The sequence below is a fragment of the Peromyscus californicus genome, unplaced genomic scaffold (genome assembly GCF_007827085.1).
Source record: "Peromyscus californicus insignis strain IS unplaced genomic scaffold, ASM782708v3 Scaffold_8__1_contigs__length_139910024, whole genome shotgun sequence".
NCBI classification, from domain to species: Eukaryota; Metazoa; Chordata; class Mammalia; order Rodentia; family Cricetidae; genus Peromyscus; species Peromyscus californicus.
This window is the reverse complement of record NW_026294606.1, coordinates 128,780,225-128,802,228: the sequence shown is the minus strand read 5'-3', so window position 1 is coordinate 128,802,228 and position 22,004 is coordinate 128,780,225. Positions and strand designations below refer to the sequence as shown.

The 22,004-nt window shown below is 42.2% G+C and overlaps 1 pseudogene; it reads left to right on the top strand.

Annotated features, from left to right (window-relative positions):
* Positions 1–5,246: 5,246 nt before the first annotated feature.
* LOC128104608 (transmembrane protein 184C-like) lies at positions 5,247–20,507 on the top strand (annotated as a pseudogene).
* Positions 20,508–22,004: the final 1,497 nt, after the last annotated feature.

Here is a 22,004-nt window from a genome sequence, read left to right as displayed (position 1 = left end):
CAAGCTATATGCTTGCCACTGACTGGACCTGATGGGAAATGCTGTGGCCTTATGGGTTTGTCTTTTTAAGCCTCTGCAAAATGTGACTCCTGGCCATTTTCTGGAAATCCATGAATGGACCTGGCCAGAGTCCATTGTCCTAGTCAGTGTCTAATTAAAGCTTGCTTCAAATTTGGCTTAAAATTGTGGTAGTGGTCTTATTCTCCTCCGGCAGGATTAACATCTCCCCTTGCTTGTACAAGTCAAAGATTTCTTTGGGGGTCACCGTGTAATGCACAAATAACATTTCATTTTTATTTAAAATCATAAAAATTTTCAGTATAACTTTTTCATTTCTCATGTTGTTTTTTTTTTATAATATACAGAATCATCATCCTTGCCACAAAAACTTTTCCTCTCAACTTTTCTAGGTAACACAATTTCTGCTAAGTTAATAGGATTTTTCCCAAATCAGATGTGATGGCTCAAATCTGCAATTCCAGCCCTCGGGAGGCTAAGGCAGGAGAATTACAATGCTTGGGACCAGCCTGAGATACAGAATGAGACCCTGTCTGAAGACACACACGCACAGGGTCAGGGGTTTCGTTTTCATTTCGTTTAGCCTGCACCTTGATGCTTGACAAGTGTCACTTAAATTGGTCTGAAAACAAAACGCTGGTGGAAATAAGTAAGAGCTGGGCTGTAGTTAGTGCTCAGACGGTAAAGCAATCGTCCAGCACAGGTGAAGCACCAGGTGCAATCCCAGCACTGCATGAACTGCCCTTGGCACTGCGGCCCTGTAACCCCAGGACTTGGGAGATAGAGAAGGATCAGAAGTTCAAGGATCTTGGATATGTAGCAAGTTTGAGGTCAGCCTGGGATACAAGAGAGCCAGAAAGAGAGAGAGAGGAGGGAAGGGGAGAGGAGAGGACAGAAGCAGAAAGGAAGGGAAGGAAGGAAGAAGGCTGGAAAGCCGTCTAGGGAGTACTAATTTTTACACGAGGTAATTTATTACTACAGTAGGTTGTTTACACCTTCACAGTATCCCATCCTCAGCTAAACACCTTCATTACAGAAATCTACCGGGCAGGAGAAGGCACTTTGTCGGTTTTGTTGTGAGGAAACTAGAGAAGCCGATAGTCATGGATCCAGTATCTCTAGTAGCACACCTTGAGGATAAGGGCAAGGGAAATTCAAATATTCATTTAAATATTTATCTCAGAGGTTTAACCAAGGAACAAACAAAACCCAGGGTAAAAGTGTGTGTGCCGGGGAAGTGAACCAGAGGAAAAACTGGAAAAGTAAAGCTTGTAAAGCATAGGAAGCCATCAGAAACTGTTCAGATAAGTTCTGCGAATGTGGGGATGGTGTCTGGAATGAAGAAATCAAGACCAAGGAGAAGCATAAATCCAGGTCAGAAACACAGGCGACTGACCTAGGATTACAGCTCCCAGTATGTGTGCCGACAGAACACAGGCTGCTGGAGCTCACAGAAGTGTCTGAGATACTTTAATCTGTATCTTAAATTTTGGAAAACAGATACAGCTGTCACAGAATACACAAATGTCTACAATTAAACTGTGTGGGCATGCATACTTTTCCCTTCCTTTTTCTTCTGAGGGCTGAAATACCTAAGAAATAGAATAGTTAGGTATCTTTGCTATCACTGCTGGGTGCAATTACACACCTCTAATCCCAGCACTTGGATGGCAGAGGCAGGCAGATCTCTGAGTTCAAGGCCAGCCTGGTCTACAGAGCAAGCTCTAGGACAGCCAGGGCTATATACAGACTCTCTCTCTCTCTCTCTCTCTCTCTCTCTCTCTCTCTGTCTGTCTCTCTGTCTCTCTCTCTCTCTCTGTTTCTCTCTCTGTCTCTCTCTCTGTCTCTCTCTCTCTCTCTAGTATAATATTATATTATATTAATGTAATATATATATATATAATATTTCTTTGCTGAGGATATGGGGGGATCAGAACTTCTACATTAGAATCATGCTAGGCAAGGGCAAAGATGCAGCTACTCAGGCGAGAATTAGAAGATTTCACGGGAAACCAGAGTAGAACAAAAGCAAGGGGCCAGGGCCTCCAGCCTCTATGTACCGAGTGACACAGCTGAGGCCTTTATTCTCAGCCCTGGCTTTACAGGCCCTTGTTCTCTCTCTCTGAATTCATCACAGAGCCCTGTAAAGTCAGCAGATCTTGCTTTAAAATCAGTGACTATCAACTGTGGGGCATGGTGGCACATACTTTTAATCCTAGCCCTGAGGAAGCAAAAACAGGTGGGTGTCTGTGAGTTCCAGGACAGTCTCGACTACACAGAGAGACTGTCAAGAATGAAAGGGAAAAATAAAGAAAAGGAAGGAAGGAAGAGAAGAAGGAAGGAAGGGAGGGAGGGAGGAGAGAGGGAGGGAGGGAGGGAAGGAAGGAAGGGCGAGGGAAAGAAGGAAGGAAGGAAGGAAGGAAGGAAGGAAGGAAGGAAGGAAGGGAGGGAGGGAGGAAAGAGGGAGAGAGGGAGGGAGGGAGGGAGGGAAGGAAGGAAGGGCGAGGGAAAGAAGGAAGGAAGGAAGGAAGGAAGGAAGGAAGGGAGGAAGGGAGGGAGGGAGGAAAGAGGGAGAGAGGGAGGGAGGGAGGGAAGGAAGGAAGGGCGAGGGAAAGAAGGAAGGAAGGAAGGAAGGAAGGAAGGAAGGGAGGGAGGGAGGAAAGAGGGAGAGAGGGAGGGAGGGAAGGAAGGAAGGGCGAGGGAAAGAAGGAAGGAAGGAAGGAAGGAAGGAAGGAAGGAAGGAAGGAAGGACATCTTCAAAATAAAGCAGAGCCTTTATGAGTGAACATATTTAAATGAAAAACTCACTACCTCTGATTTCTCTGTTGCTGTCCAGATGTTTCATCAAAAATGAATTCCAGCTCAAAGACACATGCAGAGTCACGTCTGCATCTGACACCTTTGTCTCTTCATTGCCTTGGTTTTTAATAATGGCTCTTAATAATTCAAGAATTTTAGCTTTTTCTGAGAATCTCACAGTCTAAGAAAAACAGACAAACATTTAATGGCGGTAACAAAACATGAAGGATGGTGCTAGAGCATTTGAGACAGCTTTCAGAAATTCTGTTAAAAATGGTTTTCCATGAGAAGGAACGGGGAAGATGACTGCAGGCAGCAATGAGTGTGTGTGGCTGAACATACAGAAACAGCCCTGCTAGACTGTCATTTCCAAGAAGTAAATAGTAATGACATTTGGTTATAGAGCAAGAGTTTCTCTTATTTTCTGAACTTTAACGATACATAAGGTATTCACTATGATTAGGAATTCCTCCTAACCAGCTGTTTTAGTTTCGACCAAACAAAATTTGAAGTGCCCCTTTAAGGAAAAGTTGCAAAATAGAGATCATGGAGGAACAGGGAAAAAGACTGTGGAAGTCAGTCTCCAGGCTCTGGGTCACAGTGTGACAAGAATACACTATTCCATCTGTATCTCTGGGAGACTTGGGGCCACAGCATTTTGCCCACGTGGCCAAAAGGCAGAATTTCCCTGGTTGCAGATGATGACAAACCAAATATTTAAACATCAAGCAGACTCCAAGGTCAGAGAAAACAGCTAATGTTTGGGCAAATCAATCACTTGAAACTTCTCATCTGTGAAACAGAAAACTGCCTGTCTCTCGGTACTTTTGTGCAGATCAACTCATATTGTTGCTACATGACCACATGTGTTCAGTAACCAAGCAAGAGGCTTAGTCATCCCTTATGTCCTATATAATCCCTGAGCTGCATGGTGGTGTAATTTACACAGTGTGATCACGCAGTCTATGTGCACGCATGGCAGAGCTCCTGAGACCAAATGTTCATGTGCGGGGGCATCCATAAAAAGCAGGTCACAGACTCCTCCCCTCTTCTTCTCCTTCTTCCTCTCTCTCCATGCATAACCTTCCATAGGCCTAAAGCACATTCCCCTCTGTTCCTTCTCCTAATAAACTCCTACAGTGGGTTGTAGCTAGAGTTTTCCTGCTTGCCCACAGTCAGGACAAATCTCTCTCACCTGCCAGTCCCACAGCCACTCAGACCCGACCAAGTAAACACAGAGACTTATATTGGTTACAAACTGTATGACCGTGGCAGGCTTCTTGCTAACTGTTCTTACAGCTTAAATTAATCCATTTCCATTAATCTATACCTTGCCACATGGCTCGTGGCTTACCGGCCTCTTCACATGCTGTTTGTCATCGTGGCGGCTGGCAGTGTCTCTCTGACTCAGCCTTCCACTTCCCAGCTTTATTCTCCTCCTTGTCCCACCTACACTTCCTGCCTAGCCAATGGCCAATCAGTGTTTTATTTATTGACTAATTAGCAACACACTTGACAAACAGACCATCCCACAGCAATGGGTTTTGTCATACCTCCTGGCTTTTCTCTCACAGTAAACAGTGCCACTTAATGAATAATATAGCACCACATAAAACTAACACTTGTAGGTAAAGAATGTAGGATAGTGTTGATGACGATATAGGCCATATATATTCACATGTCTAATTGAGACACAGATGTTTGCTTGCTCCCTTGATTTAGAGAGACCGTACGATCCCGTTTGCCATTTGTTTGCTCTGCAAACCTATACAGCTAAAAGCTTTGAGTGCACAGAATGTGGTGTCAGAATTCCAACTTTTTGAATTCTAAATGAGTAGGACTTTTTAACACACGTTCCAAATGTGAACATTTCATATTGGCAGTTACTTCCAAATAAGCTATTTTTTAGAATGATTCTTCTACTTGGTTCAGAAATTATGCAGAGAAACCCCTCCTTAGGGCTCTAAACTTTAGCAACTGACTGAAATCTAAGCAAAGGTTTCCTATTCTGTGTTTTTCCAGCCAGTTTCTAATTCTATCCCTAAAGACAACCAGGGAGCCTTCTCAGAAAACAAGCCTATCTCAAGTTCCGCTCTGTCCCACACTAAGGCTTTCCTTTAGATGGAACAAAGTCTGAGTAATACAGCACGTGTTTCTGAAACGTCCCCAGTCCCTACAGCTTCCGGAATCCTCCTCAGGATCCACTAAGACCAGCCAAATTAGCGAAGCCAACAGTCCTCCACTACCCTCCTAGGCATCCCTCCCACCACGCCCTTCGGTAACCTTGGTTACAGTCACGCCCTCCTCCGTAGCTGCCCAATCATAAAGGTCTGAGGTCTGACTTCACAGAAAACAGCTAAAAAGTGAAAAAGCCAAAATCTTGATTTGGTTCATTTTCTTGGCTGTTCAGTGCTTTTTCACTGATGAAAATGGCCTGTGCGTGCAATAGGAAAAACTGGAGGCGATGGAACCGACCCCTGATCATAATTACTTTCCTTGTTGGGATTCTCATCTTCGCTCTTTTATGTATTTGGGAACATCATAAACAAAAAGTAAGAGAGTCCAGCACCTCTACCCTTTCTTAGTCTCTTTGACAGAATCCCTTTGTCAGCCTTTAATGCTTGGGGGTCAGAAAAACATTTCATCTCTGAATAGTAAACAGACCCGTCTGATCTAACTTTGCCGCTACAAGTGGAGGTGGGACCGGGTGGAGAAAAATAGTTAATGTTGCTGCTTAGAATGCTTCGCTGGTACCCATCAGTTCCCAGAAAACTATTCTTGAAATCATATCTGCTGTGCAGATATTGGGCTTGACCAGATCAGATAAACTACCTTGAAAGTTACGTTCTGGATTTTATAAGCTTTTAGCCTGCTTCCTGGAACGAAAGGATTCCCGTTAGTTGGACTTTGCTAATTGTTTTTACGTTTGAAGTTCCGTCTTTTATTTGTTTCTTTCTTTAATGAGATAAAGTCTCATGTAGACCGGCTGTTTTGGGACTTGCTTTGTAGCCTAGGATGGTCCTCTAACGTCCACATTCTCAGTGCTTCTGTTTATTCAACGCTGGGGATGGAACCCAGGGCTTTCTTCATTTGAGGCAAGCAAGCATTCTACCAACTGAGTTATGCTGGCGACTTGAAGTTACTCCTCAGTCAAAGCAAAAGTTTTACAAAAGTTCCTCGTGTATTTGTTTCTTTTTTTTTTTTTTATGTATTTGTTGTTGGTGTATTCGTGGGATGGCCCACTTGTGGAGGTCAGATGTCGGACCAGTTGGGGGAGTTGTTCTCTCCTTCCATCATGAGTGCTGAGTGAGGACTGAGCTCAAGAGATCAGCGCAGTGTTGGAGGCAAGCCCCTTACCTGACTCATCTCTCCTGCTGCCTTTTGTTACTTGTTGATGTCACAACATGACATCATGTTGTGACATTACTAAAGTATTACAAGCTGGATACCTAACATATCCGTAATATATGTATAAAATGAACTTAGAATTATTAATAATAACCAGAAAGTACTTTATTATTTTAGAAGAGTTATGACATACCATGTACATGACCCCCCGCTTTTGAGTGTGGAAAATATCTTAGTTAAATAATGTGTCCAAACGTGTCTGGAGGGTTATTTTGTTCACTAAACTTTTGTTGGCTTTCTTATTATAGTCCATATAGTTATTTAAGACTCTTACGATATGACATTAAGTATTTCTCATTTGTTCAGTTTTTTGTTATTTAAAATATATCCTAGCCGGGCGGTGGTGGCGCACGCCTTTAATCCCAGCACTCGGGAGGCAGAGCCAGGTGGATCTCTGTGAGTTCGAGGCCAGCCTGGTCTCCAAAGCGAGTACTAGGAAAGGCGCAAAGCTACACAGAGAAACCCTGTCTCGAAAAACCAAAAAAAAAAATAAATAAATAAAAAAAAAATAAAATATATCCACCTAAATTTAGGTATAGCAATCATAATATAAATATAATTTCCTCACTTAGTGTTCCTTGGAGTACTTAATTCACTTAGTATTCTCTTAGTTGTGAGCTTCAAGCGTAGTTTGAAAGTGCCATTAACCTTTAAGACCAATTCTAATCTGCGGTGTAAACTGCTAACACCCCAAGTTGAGTCCCTCAAGTTCTGACAGGGATGTTTAATGGAGGACATGCGGGTGAGCCTGCCAAATAATGCACTTGGATATGCAAGTCTGGACCTCAGAACAGTTTCAACTGCAGGTACACGTCTTGTTTAATCTACTCTCTGCCCTAATAAAGGCCGTAAACTGGGCTGTGGAAGACAGCTCAGCAGGTGGAGCAATAACCAGGAAACCCGACCACCTGAGTTCCCTCTCTGTAACCCACCTGAATGGCATCTATGGCAAGATGGGAGGTGGACACAGAATTGCCTGGAAGCTTGCCAGCCAGCTAGCCTCCACTGTGCAGCACAGCAGCAGAAACAAGAGACCCTGGTTCCTAAGCTGGAAGGAGAGCTGACTTCCCAGAGCTGACCTCTGACCTCCACACATGCACACCTGCACTCACACACACGGAAGCACATGTGTATACCATGAACTGAGTGCCTTCAAGAGGAATTTGTTTTGTCACAGTCTTGAAAATGATTTTGGAGTCAGATATCATGGGGTTGCTGTCTAGGGAGGGTACTCTCAGGTTGCAGATGGCCATACTCTTGCTGAATCCTCAGGTGGTTGAATGATCTCATTTTGAGATCGCCAGCCCTATGAGATGATGACCTCATTTCACCTAAGTCCCCATCAGCTTTATCTCCAAATATGGTCGTTTGCATTAGGGGTTAAGTTCCGACCTCTGAAAGGGGAACACACCTAGGTACTAATGGTCAGACTTTAGACAGTGTCTGCAGTTAAAGAATGCTTGAGATCAAGGACACAGAGAAGGAACAGCAAAGACCTGGCACCGGCATTTCCCAGGAATTCACAAGGAACCAATGAAGTGAATGCCCGGGAGGAGGGTTTCAAGGGGACATTCTGAATACTGTCCACTGTTGCCAACCTGCCTGTCACTCTTCACAAGTAGAAAGGTCAGTGGGAGCTTAGTGATCACTGAAGCTGGAGGACCAAACCCAGAACAGAATTGTTGAAGTACGAATGTGTGGTGGAAACTTAGAATCCAGAGAATATATGAGTTTTGGAGATTTTGACTCCGAAGGAGCCTGAGAAATGATAGCACAATAGGTGGAGGGGACTGAGAAGTTTAAAGGAAGGTTTTGTTTTTGTGTTCAAGGTTAGAGGCTTAACTGGAGCATTTCCTCAAGATAGCTCATAAACAGCAAACAAGAATCAGATACAGAAAGCAAATAACACACTAGGAATGGGCAAAATATTATGTAAATGTTCCTTTTTTTTTTTTTTTTGAGGAAGAGGAGGAGGAGGGTTGTTTTGTCAGGCTGTCCTGGAGCTCACAGAGACCTTCTGCCTCCCAAGTTACTGGGACTAAAGGTGTATGGTACCACACTCTGTAACTCCAGCTCCAAGGAATCTAGCACCCTCTTCTGACCTCAGCAGGTACCCACACTTACACATGCACATATTCACACAGACACATACATAGAATTTACTAAAAAGTAAATCTTTTTTTAATTGCTACTAATTACTTGGGAAATACCAGGCAGTATTAGTAATCTAATGAAAATTTAAGACAAAAATATTGATCTTTAGCCGGGCGGTGGTGGCGCATGCCTTTAATCCCAGCACTCGGGAGGCAGAGCCAGGTGGATCTCTGTGAGTTCGAGGCCAGCCTGGTCTCCAAAGCGAGTTCCAGGAAAGGAGCAAAGCTACACAGAGAAATCCTGTCTCGAAAAACCAATATATATATATTGATCTTTATAGTTTTAATATCAGAATCTAAACCAATGTGTTCTTTTGTTTTTCAAGGTTGGAATATACACTAAAGCATGGTTTATTGCTGGTGTCTTTATGCTGTTGACAGTACATGTGTCCTTCTGGGGGATTCTGCAACACTTGGCGCATTTCACACAACCTGGACTTCAAAAACCTATTATCAGGTCAAATCTTAATGTATTTGCTATTACTACTATTGACTGACTTAAATCATAAACATATTAAGTGATTTTTATGTTTTACTTTCTGTAGGATTCTTTGGATGGTCCCAATATACAGTTTAAGTAGTGTAAGTATGTTTCATTGTATTGCATTAAGAATTCTTGGGCTGGAGAGATGGCTCATTGGTAAAGAGTACTGTGCTCTTCTAGAGGACCCAGGTTCAATTCCCAGCACCCACATGGCAGCTCACAACTATAATTCCAGTCCCAGGGAACCCAATTTCTGATCTCTGTAGGCACTAGGCATGAACATAGCACATATGCATACATGTAGGCAAAATACTCATGCACATAAAATAATAAAGTAAATAAATCTTTGTAAAAAATCTTTTATGACACCTTTTTTTCTGGTTTTCTGAAACAGGGTTTTTCCATGTAGCCCTGGCTGTCCTGGAACTCATACTGTAGACCAGGCTGGCCTCATATTCAGAGACCCACGTGCCTCTGTCTCCCCAGTGAGTGCTGGGATCAAAGGCGAGCGCCACCACCGCCTTCCTTCTCTTCTGACACTTAACTATGCTTACTAAAGAATGCTTAATAGCCAGGCAGCGGTGGCACATGCCTTTAATCCCAGCACTCGGGAGGCAGAGCCAGGCAGATCTCTGTGAGTTCAAGGCCAGCCTGGTCTACAGAGCAACATCCAGGACAGGCACCAAAACTACACAGAGAAAGCCTGTCTCAAAAAACCAAAAAAAAAAATGCTTAATAAAGTAATAAACACAAAATATTGACTTTTAAAAAGAGATTGATAGTGAAATTTTTCATGTTTTTTTTGTGTTTTTGTTTTTGTTTTAGTTTTTTTTTTTTTCTTTTTTGAGACAGGGTTTCTCTGTGTAGCCCTGGCTGTCCTGGAACTAACCCTGGAGACCAGGCTGGACTCAAATTCAGAGATCCTCCTGCCTCTGCCACCTGAGGGCTGGGATCAAAGGTATGCACCACCACAACCCAGATTTTTCTTTCTTTCTGTTTTTACTTATTATTTGTTTTTATATTTTTGAGACAGGGTCTCACTATGTAGTTCTGGCTGTCCTGGAACTCACTATGTAGAGCAGGTTGGGCCCGAACTCACAGAGAGCCCCCTGCCTCTGTCTCCCAAGTGCTGGGATTAAAGCCATGCACCACTGCAACTGGCCAAGTTCACTTATTTTAGTGTTAGTAAGGAAGATATTATAATGAAAAATGCAGATATTTCAAATATTTTTAATATGTAGCTGTTTTCCTTGCTCGCTTGCTTAAATTTAAGATTAGTGGCTCTTAATCTTTTAAAGAATGAAATATTGCAATTACCCTCATCCATACGTAGCCACAAGAGAATACTTTCCCACCCCAGGCATCAAAATGTGCTGATGCTCAGTTCCCTTATATAAAATGGTTAGCATCAGCATAGTGTGTCCCCCTGTCCTTATGGTCAGCTCTAGATGGTTTATGACACCTGATAGAATATCAGTGCCGTAGGCAGGTAAGAGGACCTCCATGAGTTTGAGGCCAGAGTGCAGACCTGGGGTCAGGGGCTGTTACAAATATTTCTGCTCCAGGGTTGGCTGAACCCATAGATGCAGACTCTCATAAGGATGCTGATTGTTCACTATCATGCTTTTTAGTTACTAAGTCTTTTATTTGTACCCCACCCCACCCCAAGAAAGAAAATAAAAGGAAAAAACACTTTCCACAGTAGACACAACTAAAGAAAATGGCTTTAGCCAGATGTGGTGTTGCATCCCTTTAATCCCATCACTCAGGTGGAACTCTTAAGTTGGAGGCCAGCCTGGTCTACATAGTGAGTTCCAGAACACCCAGGTTACATAGACCCTATCTGGGAAAAAAAAAAAAAAAAAGAAAGAAAAGAAAAGAAAAGAAAAAAGAAAAAATGCCTTCAGTTGCATTTTCTGAATCAGTAGCACTTCTCTTTAACATCTGTGCTTTTCCATAGTGGTTGGCCTTAAAATTCCCCAAAGTTGGAATATATGCCGATACCTGTAGAGACTGCTACGAAGCTTACACCATTTATAACTTTATGATCTTCCTTACCAATGATTTAACAATTCGGATCCCGAATATAATGTTACACCTGGAAGCAAAAGATCAGCAACAGCATCCCATTCCACTCTGCTGGTGTCCACCATTGGCAATGGGAGAGTAAGTGTGTTTGGTTTTGATGGGCCTCTGTGTGGGTCTTAAATATCAGTCAGCTCTCTGCAAGGGGTGGGGACAGTAGGTAGAGCCCTTACACTATGTAGCACGTCATACAGTTTGAAAGATAATAAAATACATTTTTAAAATGTACATGTTGAGAGGTTTTTTTTGTTTTGTTTTTTTTGTTTTTATTTTTACATTGCTTACCCCAATAGAAAAGTTCATCAATGTAATGAGGGAGAAAACCTTAGAAAATGTTTAATCAGCATCTTTTTTACAGTTGAGAATTGGAGCCTAAATGATCATGTACATGATCACGCAGCTAATTGTCTTGTACTTGTCTCCCTGCTGAGACAAAGTCACTGACAAAAGCAACTTAGGAACACAGTTGAGGGTGCAGTCCCTTATGGTGGGAAAGGCACGTGGCAGGTGCATGATGTCATACTGCATCTGCTGTCAGGAAGCAGAGAGGAAAGCCGGAACTCAACTCACTGCCTCATGTTCAGTCCAGGGCCCCAGCCTGTGGATGGCCACCCACCCTCAGGGTGGTTTGCCTTGTCCCAGTAAATCTTTCTGTAAACACATTCACCAGGAAGCTGCATCCTAAATGTCAATGCTTTATACACATGCATGTGCACAAGCTCACAGTTCCTTTGTGCCTCCGTTTTTCTCCTGTGTTAGTTAGAGCCATCACTATCAATTCTATCAGCAAAGTTCCTGAGATAATCAGTTTTATTTGACTCACAGACTCAGTTCATTTGGTCCTGTTGATTTGCAGTGTATCATGGCAAGAGAGGGAAACAGGAAAAGACCAAGGTCCCAGCACCTTCTTCTGTTCCTTCTGTTCTGTGTTGCACTATAGTGGAGGTGAAGGGAGGCTTTAGAAGATAAAGTTATTATTTTCAAAGTGGTCTTCAGATTTCCATGTTGCCACCACATTCTTACCCTACTATCATTTAGGAGAACGAAATTGGCAGGATTCAATATAATTAGTGTCAGCTGTCAGCGTGATTTTAATTTGGAGGCTTTGCCATGTTCTGATGCCACTGAATAGTTGAGATGTTATGTTCTCTTTCTTCTGCAGAACGCTGCTCTTTCGATGCAAACTGGGAGTCCTGCAGTACACTCTAATCAGACCAATTACCACTCTTACAACATTGTAAGTATGGCCTTCCCTTAGCTTTTTTTCTTTTATCTTCATGATACATGACTGGGAATATAGCTCAGTTGATGAGAGTGTTTGCCTTGTATGCACAAAGCCCTGGGTTTAATTCTCACCAAGACAGAAAACAAGTGTAGTGATTCATGGCAAATCATCCTAGCAGAAGAATTGAGAGTTTAATGCCAGACTAGGCCCTATCTTAAAAACTATTCTCTATTCTTAAATGGAAAAAACAAATAGAAAAACAATGTTGATTAATAGTGTAAATACGTATATAAAAGCTGGATTCCATTACAATGAACAATGCAAAGGATTGCCACGATTTTCACATTCTTTGAGAGCAGACTATACAACACATCAGAAAAACCAAGATTAGGCTTACTAAAGTAAACAGACTTACTGAAGTAAACAGACTTTACTAAAGTAAACAGACTAAATTTTAAGTGTTGCTACCACTCACTACACCTTAAAAACGTGTTCAGGGCTGGAGAGCACTCAGTGGAGCATTCAGTGTTAACAGCACTTGGTACTCTAGCAGAGGTTTAGTGAAATCTAGTTCCAGAGTATCCAGTGCCCTTTTCTGGTCACCAAGGGCATTGCATGCACATTGTGCACAGGTATACATGCAGGTAAAACATTCATATGCATAAAATAAGTCTCTAAAGTGTACATATTAAGATAAGGTTTACTTGGTCAGTCATAAAGTTTATTTTTGCCTTTTTTAAGGATATGTGAAATGGTTGGTGTCTACAATGAAGGGAAATTTGGTTTAGCCAATGCAAGGACTTACTTAGCTACAATAAATACTTTGTCAGAAGTGGTAAGTAAATCATCATTCTTCTTAATTGTACTAAATTTGTTTCTATTGCTAAATATTATCAGGCACTATTTCCTGAGGAAAAATTACCTTTTAATTTGTACATGGAACTTGAAACAGCTTTAATGTATACCTTTATACAATATAGAAGTACAGTAATATGTTCATGAATGATTTGGTGACTTACGTGCAGAGCTGTTTGCTCTTGTGACCACACAGCCTTGTGGGGATAAGCATGGTGTGCCTTCTAAATAAACAAAACATAATGCAATCGGCCTATTCAGTGAGAGGAAAAAGTCTAATTGGCATGAGAAGATAGAGTTTAAATAAAAACGGAAGAGTTCACCAGGTGGTGGTGGCTCACACCTTAATTGGGAGGCAGAGGCTGGCAGATTTCTTAGTTCGAGGCCAACTGGTCTACATACAGATTGAGTTCCAGCATAGCCATGGTTACACAGAGAAACCCTGTCTCAAAAAACCAAATAAATAAGCAAACAAAACAGCAAAAATTTAAATCTCTGATCTATATTTAAAATTAAAGGAAAATTAAAAATGACTTTTTTTTTCAAAAAAAAAAATGAGTGCTGTTCTAGGAACTGAAAGGCTCTCTTAAGCTGAAGTGTATTTCATCTAAAGTCTTTGGATAGTGCTTTTTACAGTACAGTAACAAACACTTCTAATACATAAATTATTAGAAGTTTATGATGGAACCGAGCATGGCATTGCATGCCTTTAATCCCAGAATTTGGGAGGCAGAGGCAGGCAGATCTCTGAGTTTGAGGCCAGCCTGATCCACAAAGTGAGTTTCAGGACAGCCAGGGCTACACAGAGAAACCCTCTCTCAAAACACCAAAAAAAAAAAGAAGAAAGGAAAGAAGGAAGGAAGGAAGGAAGGAAGGAAGGAAGGAAGGAAGGAAGGAAGGAAGGAAGGAAGGAAGTTTATAACGGAAATAAATGGTGTGTATCTCCAGAGCTTTCTCTCATGTTCATCTCCATGACCAGCAGTCTTTTTTCTGGGAATGTACTCTAAAGAAATGGTAGAAGTGTTTTTGCCTTCTGGGATGTAATGCCCATTATAAGAAAGGACTGGAAACACTCTAAACCCGGTGGACATACTTTGGTCTTCCCATTGGCATTTAGACAGATACTAAAAGTAAAACTTATGAAACATACACAAAAGTTAGCTACTTTCAGTTGAAAAAGATATTGGGGAACAACATTTCATTTTAGTTCATGACAGATGTTAGAAAATTGGGTTATGACTGTGGAATGTGCCTGGAGTGTTTGCCTATCACACAGCCCTGGGTCAGATCCCAGCATGAGGGTCACAGTTCCTATGTACAGAGAAACAGCTCAGTGTTGCTAGAGTTTTCCTGCCTGGCCCACAGTCAGGACAAATCTCTCTCACCTGCCAGTCCCAAGCCGCTCAAACCCGATCAAGTAAACACAGAGACTTATATTGGTTACAAACTGTATGGCCATGGCAGGCTTCTTGCTAACTGTTCTTACAGCTTAAATTAATCCATTTCTATAAATCTATACCTTGCCACATGGCTTGTGGCTTACCGGTACTTTACATCTTCCTTGTCCAAACGGCAGCTGGCAGTGTCTCCCCCACCCAGCTTCCTGTTCTCTCAATTCTCCTCTCTGTTAGTCCTGCCTATACTTCCTGCCTGGCCACTGCCAATCAGTGATTTATTCATTGACCAATCAGCAACACATTTGACATACAGACCATCCCACAGCAGCTCAGTGTTAAGAGTCTGTTTTTAATGGTACTACAGCTAGAACCCAGGGCCCAGGAGTGTGTGACATGCACCCTGGGTGGTCCTGCTCCAGTGCAAGGGTCTGAGCTTGGTTCTTGCTTTACTGCTCTCATATCCTGAAGTATTTTAAATGAGCATCAAGTATCTCCTGGTCTTAATGGGGAAAGTAAGCTTCCAGAAATGCTTCTTGCTGTTGAAATGCTGGTTGGTTATTATAACTGACTCTAAAGATGTGGGCACTTATTTTAAGAAGTAAGGCCAGCTGGACTTACACACTGCTCTCAAGGAAATTGGTTTGTGTGATGTAGATTTCATGATCACAGTTTTGCTGAAACTGTACTTATTTAACGTGTTGCCTTATAAACTGTGTGTGTTGTGTAAATGTTACATGAGAGACTAGCTAATAATAATAATCAAGTTTTTATAAAAGTGGTGATAATTTGTGTTGCCTTTTTTTTGACTGAAGGAAACCTTTCGATCATATCATTTGTTTATTGCTTTGAGTTCCAGTATGTGAACACTTAGAAACATATTCAGGAAAAATGTTACATACCTCTCTTGAGAAATCTCACATATATGCATCTTCAGCAACATATTAAAAGCACTAGCCGGGCGGTGGTGGCGCACGCCTTTAATCCCAGCACTCAGGAGGCAGAGCCAGGCAGATCTTTGTGAGTTCGAGGCCAGCCTGGGCTACCAAGTGAGTTCCAGGAAAGGCGCAAAGCTACACAGAGAAAGCCTGTCTCGAAAATCCAAAAAAAAAAAAAAAAAAAAAAAGCACTGAAACGTCAGTAGACTCTGATTTCGGCCTTAAGGAAAGGTCCTGTCACTGTCTTCCTCACAACCTTCTGTAATTTCAGATCCCAGTGGTTCTAATGGCCTCTTCTAGTATCTGCAGATATTGCACATGTATCATATACACACATGCAGGCAAAATGCATGTATGCAGAATGCTGAATGTTGCTTTTGTTTCTAGATTGCCACGTGCTGCCTCGTTTTTTATTACAATGTCCTGAAGAAAGAGCTCAGCCCTATAAAACCCGTTGGCAAATTTCTTTGTGTCAAACTGGTAGCCTTTGTCTTGTTTTGGTAAGAACTGCTTGCTCTTAAATATTCTCATTTTATAAATGCCAATAAAACTGTTGGTTAAGTGAGTTTTTTAAATAATGTGAATACAATGCCAGGCTCAGTGGTGCCTGTCTGTAATCCCAGCTCTTGGAAGACTGAGGCAGGACTACCTGAACTAGGAAGATGCCTCTGGGGCTGGAGAGAGGCTCAGCAGTTAAGAGAGTGTGCTGCATATCCAGAGGACCGCAGTTTGGTTCCCAGCACCCATGTCTGGTGGCTCACAACCTCACGTAACTCTAGCTCCAAGGGGTCTGAAGTCCTCCTCTGGCCTCTGTGAGCATATGCACATACTTGCAGTCAGACACACACAAGGACATCTTTTTAAAAAGCCATCCCTTCAGCTTTTGTAAGATTTGCAAAAACAGGGATGGTGAGATGGCTCAGCAGACAAGAGCGCTTTGCTACTCTTGCTCAGGACCCAACACTAACAAGATTAGTGGCTCACAACCTTCTGTAACTTCAGATCCAGGTGGTATCTGCAGATACTGCACATGCATCATATACATACATGCAGGCAAAACGCATGCACATTAAAATAAATATTAAATAGTTTTAAAAAGATAAAAAAACAAATAATCTTAGTCATGTATGGTGGTACACACCTGTAATCCCAGTATTCAGGACGAGGCAAGAGAATCTCACATTGTGAGTTTGAGGACAGCCTGCTCTATAAAGCAAGTTGTGGAGCAGCCTATGCCACATTGTGTTATCTTGTATCTGAACAATCAAAGAAGTAGTCAGATGGCCACTGTGACATTAAAAAGGTGAAGATAATTTGAGATAGCCTAAATATCTTGATGCTGGGTGTGGTGGTATGTACCTTTAATCCCAGCACTCCCCGGGGAGGCAGAAGCAGGTGACTCTCTATGAGTTCAAGGCTAGCAGGGTCTACATAGCAAGTTTGAGGCCAGTCAGCTACATAGTGAGACCCTGTCTCAAAATGAATAAATTACCTAAAATCTTTCATAAATAAAACAGTATCAATTTGGGAGAAAATATTTAATGACAGGGAAATGTTTATCAGTGAGTGTTCTTTAAAACACAAGGTAGGGCTGGAGATCCATCAGAGTGTCTGCCTGGTGTATCCACTGCCCTACTGTCTGTCCTCAATGTCACAAAGCAAACAGCAAACTAGTCATGGTGTTAGGACAGGATAGGTACTAAGAGTTATAGAAACAGTCAGATCCAGTTTAGCAATTCAGTAAGGGCAAAGGAGAAGGAATTCATGAAATTGCACTGCCAGAAGTAATCATTAGCAGTTGAAGGCGTACATCATATGCTATAGAGACTTCTGGGACTCGATGGTATTATAATGCAGATATGCTGTGGGCTGGCAGGCTAGCTCCCTGGGGAAAGGCACTTGCTATGCACGCCTAATGAACTGAGTTTAATCCCCAGGACCCCTGTATAGGTAGAAGTAGAGAACCAACTCCACAAACCTGTCCTCTGGCACCCTGCCACACCAATCATAAGAAGTAAGCCTTAAAAAGGAAGATAAAACAAAACTGAAATTAATAGGGCCAGTGAAATGGATCAGCAGGAAAAGATGCTTGCCATCACCAACCTGACAGTTGGAGTTCCATCAAAGAGCCCACGAGGTAGATGGAAAGAAATGACTCCTGCAGGCTGTCCTCTGACCTCCACACACACACAACATGTTACATGTGTGCACACACACACACAGCCAGCAATAAATATTATTTTTTTATCCTAGTCATTATCCAGGCATGATGGCACATACCTTTAATCTCAGCACTTGGGAGGCAGAGGCTGCCAGATCTCTGAGTTCAAGCACAGGTTGGTCAGCATAACAAGTCCTAGGACAACGAGGGTTCCATTGGTAGACCCTGTATCTAAATGAATGAATGAATAATACAATCAAATTCTAGTCATGAATACACATGTAAATACACTTGAGTATCAGGCCTTTACTTACAAGCTGTTAGAACTTAGAATCTAATTGTTTGTACATAGTTTCAAAGCAAAAATGATATATGAGCCAAATGATGAAGTTCTGACAATACATAATGAAATTCATCTTATGAAACTAGTAGAATAAATTTGTAAAGCTGGGTGAGTATATTTAATATAAGCAGACCTTGTTTGGAAATATGCCCTGAAGGCAGAACAGTGGGAAGCCCTGGGGTACATTGAGGACTTCACTGTTTTTAGGTGCACATTTTAATCTCTTTGTGTATATGATATGTATGTGTTTATTGTGTGAGTGGCGACATGTCCATGCCATGTGTGCATGTGGAAATGAGGACAGCTTTGGGTGTCGGTCCTCGCCTTTCATTTGAGATGGGGTCTCTTAACTGTTACTCTGCACACATCAGGATCACCAGCCTGCAGTCTTCCCAGGGTTCTCTTTCCCCACCTCTCAGCTCACTGCAGGAGCACAGGGTTTACAGATGTGCACCACCATGCCAGCCTTCCCTGGCTTCTGTGACTTTAACTCAGGTCCTCACACTTGTGCAGCAAGTGCTTTACACACCGAGCCCCCTCCCGAGCCCCTAATTCCATAAACAGTTGGTCATTTCATGATCTAGATTTGACATTTACCTTTTCTTGACATACAGGCAAGCAGTCCTCATCACAGTATTTTTGAAGATTGGGGTTTTATCTAAAACGGGTACGTGGGAATGGCAGAGTGCGGAAGCTGTGACCACGGGCCTGCAGGTAAGTAGTGCTGTCAGTGAACTCAAGAGGTTTTACTGTTTAAGCTGTTTGACACAGTGTTGCCCCAAATATCCAAACAGTGAGCAAGACTGTTAGCTTGCTCTATGGTGAGGAGCGGGAGCCCTAGAGAAATGACCCATAGGTCCTGATTGGTAATGGTTTTATTCCTGGTCTACATATATCTGCATGTTTCCTTTCAGTCCTTGGGGAACAGATTAAGAAATACTTGACTGAGGGAGGGCAAAAGAGATGTAAACCTTGGTTTGTCGTGTTTTGAAGTGGAAAAAATGTTGAAATATGAATATAATCTGGATTATATTTTAAAAGTTGACACCCTATATAACTTTGAAAATGTTAGCATTTTGAAAAACTAGATTTAAAGCCAAAGATGATAAATATTTTTGTGGCTGTTGTAGGATTTCATAATCTGCATTGAAATGTTCCTTGTGGCCATTGCCCATTACCATGTATTCTCCTACAAACCCTACGTGCAAGAGGCAGAGGAAGGCACTTGCTTTGATTCTTTTCTGGCCATGTGGGATGTATCCGATGTCAGAGAAGATATTTCCCAACAAGTAAGACACCTGGGTAAGTAACAGCTGTTTAACTTCTGTTAGTGTGAGTGTGTGTATGGGGGTGGGGGGGAGTGTCTGCATGTGCAGGAAAGGTCAGTGTGGCCCCTCAGGAGCTGTTCAGTTTGGGTTTTGGAACAGGGTCTCTCACTGTCCTGAGGCTCACAGATTGAGCTAGGATCGCTGTCCAGAGGGCCCCAGGGATCCAACTCTGTCTCACTAGCACAGGACTGCAAGCATGCCCAGCTTTGGACCTCTGCTGAGGACTGAACTCAGGTCCTCATTTTTGTGTGGCAAGCACTTTGCAGACTGAGGTATCACCCCAACCCAAATACATAAGATTTACTCTAGTAATTTAAGAAATAAGAACATACTTAAAGCAGTACCATGATACAGGCTCTTCAAATTTGGGGAGGACAAAGAGCAGAACTCTTTTTAGAATGGTAAAAATAACTTTTGGCTAATAAATTTATATTGTCTTAAAGGGAGAAAAATGAGAGGACATCAGAAAAAAAAATGTCTTCCTGAAGACCCGGAGCATACCGAACACCAAGCTTCAAAGCCATCCTCACACCTGGGCCAATATCAGGCCTCTGCACCCAGGATTAATGCAGAGGATAGAGCCGCTTCCTCCAAGTCATGTGACTTTGTCACTGAGATTACAGAAAAACAGGAACCTGCTGCTAAGGGCCAACATCTAGATACTTCACAGGATGCACTTTCTGAGACCAAGCTATGTGAAGATGTAATAATTAATATACCAGAAGAGCAGAAGGAGCCCCCTGACTAATAAATTTATATATTATCTTAAAGGGAGAACAATGAAATATTATCCAGAAAAAAAAAAGTTTTCCGCCGGGCGGTGGTGGCGCACGCCTTTAATCCCAGCACTCGGGAGGCAGAGCCAGGCGGATCTCTGTGAGTTTGAGGCCAGCCTGGACTACCAAGTGAGTTCCAGGAAAGGCGCAAAGCTACACAGAGAAACCCTGTCTCGAAAAACCAAAAAAAAAAAGTTTTTCTGAAGACTCGGAACATTCTGAACACACAAGTTTGCTTTCCTGATCATCACAAGATGCAGTATCTGCAGGTTCAAAGCCATCCTCACTTGCCCCAGGACCAGTATCAGGGCTTTGGACACACGATACTTCACAGAATGCAGCTGCTGCATCCAAGTCATGTGAGACATTGTGATTGATGTCCCAGAAGAGCAGGAACCTTCTGATACAGGCTAACATCAAGACTTGGAAAACACAGTTGCTTCATAGGATACACTTTCTGAGGCCAAGCTATCTGAAGATGTCATTATTGATATCCCAGAAGGGCAGAAGGAGCCCCCTAACCATTCAAAGGATTCTTAAAGCTGTCACAATCCTCTTTGTGTGTAGGCTCAAGATCTGGACAGTTCAAAATGTTGGAAAAATTCAAAAACAGGCAAAAAACAGATATAACTACTATATATAATAAACATACATATAATGCCAATACACACATGTTAATATATATATTCGTGTGTTTTGTATATTGTGGGAGCCCATTCTCAGGTTCCTCGTGGCTTTACCCAGCAGGTCCGCATAGAGGATGATTAGACCACGGGCCTGAGTGCAGGTGTCTGAGATGGTCTGCACTTGGCTGTGCTGGGGGAGGAGGTCTTTTGCTCCACCCCTTGGCGTCTCTATAAAAACCCTGGGGCAGAGACAGTCGGGGCCCGTTGGAATAGGTTCCAGGCCCTCTCGAGGCTATCCTTTATTTTCTATCTGTTTATCTCCGCGATATTCTCCGCAATAAATCCTTCTATCTAATATTTCCTGCTGCTCGCACTCAAGAAAACTCTGGGGAACTGTGGGGGTAGTTGGGTAAACACCCCACAGAATGGCGCCATGAACAGGGACTAAAGAAAAAAAAGGGACTAAAGAAAAAAAAGGGGGGACAAAGAAAAAGGGGACTAAAGACAAATGAACAGGGACTAAAGACAAAGTAATAGGGACTAAAGATAAAGGAAAATAATAGTTTTATTACAGAGTTTTTGGTGAAAGTGCTGAGTCAGCCCTGCCAGTGGATAAGGCATGCCAGTGTTATGGAAAATATATATTTTTATATATATATTATTGAGAGGCAGGGGTTTTATCCTCGAGAGAAAAGGAAAGCGGACTGGAAGGATGTCTGATGCTGCAGCGAAATTCTCTTCTGTCAAAATTTTCTATCTTGTATCCCTTTCTCAATTTCTATCTGTGAAAAGTAAGGCATAGGGTAGTAATATAGTCTAGGAAAAACTTAAAAGTGTAAGATTGTGTAGGAAAAATAAGGCAACTAGACAGAAAAACTCTTCAATTTTCTAACTTTGGGGGCTCTGAATGCAAACTGGGAAAAAAATCTTTCTTTGGGCTTTTCGGGTAGTAAAAAAGCTCTTTGAGCTTATGGGGAAGAAAAAGTTTCCTCTGGAAGCTTTTGACCTGGGGACAGCTGAAATGCTAAGTCCAAGTGGCAGGAGAAAGTGATTTCTCCCTGAGGCAAAAATGGGGGTGTAAAAAGCCAAAGTTTAAAGTTGGGAAGTTTTGGGGAAAGTTGGTCTTTCTCCTGGGGGGAAAAATCTTTCTCTTAAACTATACAGCTTTTCTTAAATTTTGGGGGAAAAAAATCTCTCTAAAAAGCCTTCATCTTTCTCAAAAGCTCTTAAACTTGAAAACTAAAGCCTTTAACTTTCTCAAAAGGGCAAAAATTAGAATCACCTGAAGATATTAGTATGGGGACCACCTGTGATTAGCTCAAAGGGAAAACAACAAACCTCTTAAGACAGCAAAACTTAAGTTCTCTTTCAAGCTTTAAAAATCCTCCCTGCAATGCAGGAGGCAGGGACA